Here is a 3590-nt window from a genome sequence, read left to right as displayed (position 1 = left end):
TGGGAGCCGCCGCTGCTGCCGCCGCCGCCGCCACAGGCCGCGCGTCCAGCCAACTGCCGCGGGGGGGTGGGGGTGGGGAGTGCGGGCAGCGGGGTCACGACCCTGCAGCGACCCTGCAGGGGCGAATGGGATGGGCTTCCGGGGTGCCCGCCCCTCCCCCCACACCCGAGGCGGGGCTGCCTCCGCGAGTGGCCGTGCAATAACACGGCCTGGTTCCGGACCAACCGCCTGCAGGGAAACCGAGAGGGACTGGTCCTCCCTGAGAGCCCAGGGAGCTCTGACTTCGGGTTTCTAACTTTGCTTTGGTTTTCCTACTTTCTTAGATGGAAACCCCGAGTCACTGCTTTTAGACCTTTGTTTTCTAAATAGAAGCATTTAATGCTGTAAATGCCCCTGCAAACACTGCCTGCCTGTCTCCTGCTTATCTGTGGTGTTTGTTAGCCTTCCATTTAACACATCTCTACTCTTCCCCGGTTTGGGTTTTGACCTGGGAATTAAAATGTCTTCTTTAATTTCCAGATATTTGGAGTTTGTGTGAAATCTTATGGTTCTTGGGGCACCTGGGTGGCTCAATGGTTGAGCATCTGCCTTGGCTCGGGGTGAGATCCCAGGGTCCTGGGATAGAGTCCCACATCCTGCTCCAGGCAGGGATCCTGCTTCTCCCTCTGGCTGTGTCTCTCCCCCTCTCTGTGTGTCTCTCATGAATAAATAAAATCTTAAAAAAAAAAAAAAGAAATCTTATGGTTATTGATTTCTAACATATTCAATATGATTTGATCCCTTTACATTTATTGAGACTTGTTGGAAAGGTCATAGACTAGTGTGGTCTGCCTTGATGTATTGTCCTCAAGCACTTGAAAACACTGCATGTTCTACCGTTGTTGGGTGGGTGATCCTAAAAATGTCAAACTCGATCAAGATAGTTGGTATTGAACCCCGGATCTTCCATGTCTTTTCTGGATATTTGTCTAGTTTTTCTATCAGTTGCTGAAAGGGTGTTAATCTCTTCTATTATGACTACGAAATGGTCTATTTTACTCTTTTTTAAAATTTTTATTTATTTATGATAGTCACAGAGAGAGAGAGAGGCAGAGACATAGGCAGAGGAAGAAACAGGCTCCATGCACCGGGAGCCCGACATGGGATTCGATCCCGGGTCTCCAGGATTGCGCCCTGGGCCAAAGGCAGGAGCCAAACTGCTGCGCCACCCAGGGATCCCTATTTTACTCTTTAATCCTGTCAATTTTACCCTTAATTCTGTCAATTTTTGCTTCATATATTTTGAGGCTCTATTAGACATACATGTTTGTGATTATGTCTCAATGAATTGGTCCTTTCCTCATTATGAAATGTCTCTGTTTATCTCTACTAATAATCTTTGTGGGGTTTTTTGTTTTGTTTTGTTTTTTATCTTTTTTTTTTTTTTAATTCATGATAGACATAGAAAGAAGAGAGAGGCAGAGACACAGGCAGAGGGAGAAGCAGGCCCCATGCAGGGAGCCCGATGCGGGACTCGATCCTGGGACCCCAGATCACGCCCTGGGCATGGGAAGCACTCAACCGCTGAGCCACCCAGTCATCCCCATAATCTTTGTTTTGAAGTCTATTTTACCTTATATTCAAATGCCAAATTATATATTGATTGTATCTCAAAAAGAAACTGGAAAATAAAATAGCCATACTAGCCTTTTATGCTTACTGTCTCTATGGCATATACATATATTTTTTCATTCACTTACTTTCAACTTATTTATGTCTTTATATCTAAAGTGGTCTTTTGTAGGCAACATTTTTTTTTCAAGATTTTATTTATTTATTTGAGATAGAAAGAGTGAGATAGAGAGCACACAAGCAGAGGGAGGGGGAGAGGGAGAAGCAGACTCCCCACTGAGCAGGGAGCCTGATGTGGGGCTCCAGGCAGGGCTCTATCCCAGGACTCTGTGATAATGACGTGAGCTGAGCGCTTAACCGACTGAGCTGGCCAGGCACCCCTGTAGGCAACATTTAATAGAGTTTTATTTTCTTATCCACTCTCTCTCTTTCTCTCTGAGTGCACACACCAAGGAAAGGCCATGTGAGGACATAAGAAGGCAGCCATCTGCAAACAAGGGAAACGGCCCTTACCAAGAACCGGATCATGCTGGCACCTTGACCTTGGACTTTTGGTTCCAGCTGTGAGAAATAAATGCTCACTGTTCAAATACCACCCCCCTACTCTGCCCCAGTCTATGCTATTTTGTTTTAGCAATCTGAGTTAAGACAACAAGGAAGGTCAGGGCTGAAAACTCAGATTGGGGTCATCAGAGGGCATGTAGGGAGGAGGCATAGGTGGAGAAGGAGATGGACTCTGATCTCCTCCAGTATTTAGAGGTGTGACTGACAAAGAGCCAGAGAAGCAGCGTGGCAGTGGGGGAGGAAGAAAACCAAGAGTGTGTGACGCTCTGGAAGCCAAGGGAAAAGGGGATTCAAGAAAGAAGCAGTGTGGCCTGCTGTGTCAGAACAGCTGAAGATGAGGAAGGGGAGGTCGAAGAGGTGGCCCAGGCAGCTTCTGGGTTTGGAACCTGACCTGGACAAGTGCAGTGTCAGTGGTGCCTGGTGGGAACAACCACATAAAACCCTGCACAAATTTTGCGGACAGAGCAGGGAAGTGGCACAACAGGCAGAGGGGAATGGGAATATTAAAATAAAAAGATGGGGGTTCCTGGGGGGCTCATTGGTTGAGCATCTGCCTTCTGCTCAGGGTGTGATCCTGCGGTCCTGGGATCAAGTCCCACATCCGGCTCCCCCCTGGAAGTGTGCTTCTCCCTCCGCCTGTGTCTCTGCCTCTCTCTCTGTGTGTCTCTCATGAATAAATAAATACAATCTTTAAAAAACAAAATAAAACTAAGATATGAAAAAGAAGATATGAAAAATAGCAAAGAGTATTCATGTGCCCACATCCCCACTAAGCAGACAGAGCCATGGCAATGCAGTCCAAGGTCAGAGTCCTTAGCACCACCGGAGCAGGCACTCCTTGGTCCGAGTTCAGTTCTTGCTATTGCCTCGAGTTTCTTTCCTGGGACCCAGTAATCTATTCACTTTCTTTACATAGGACCCAGTCCCTCCGCAATGTATTGTTTTGCATATTAGCAAACGTGACCTAATGGGATCCTACTGCAGATTTTCTCCTACAGACTGTAGTTGTGAGCGCCATTCAAGACATGCCCTCGAGGCATGTGTGCGCTCAAGGCTTGAAAGTGGGACTGGGAAGAGCTTGCAAGTGACCTCTGCCCTAGGGCTCCCCTGCCTCCCAAGGACTCCGCAGCTGCGTCCCCAACAAGGTCCCCGCGGGGGTGGGGAAGGAGTTGGGACGGTGAGCGAATCCCTCGCCCCGCTCCGGCCCCGCCGCCCCGCTCCAGCCCCGCCGCCGGGCTGTGAGTCTGACGCGGGAGGAAGGCAGGTGCGCCCACCGAGGCCCCCACCGCTGCGCTCCCCTCGGGCCCCGGCGGGGCGGGGTCGGCGCGGCCTCCTCGGAGCGCCCGGGGGCGGGGCCGGCGCCGCTGACCAATGAGCTGGCGGGGGGCGTGGCGGCCCCGCCCCCGTGTCCGCCC

The sequence above is a fragment of the Canis lupus genome, chromosome 11 (genome assembly GCF_048164855.1).
Source record: "Canis lupus baileyi chromosome 11, mCanLup2.hap1, whole genome shotgun sequence".
In the NCBI taxonomy this organism is placed as follows: Eukaryota; Metazoa; Chordata; class Mammalia; order Carnivora; family Canidae; genus Canis; species Canis lupus.
The sequence above is the reverse complement of the archived record's forward strand: the minus strand, read 5'-3'. Positions refer to the sequence as shown.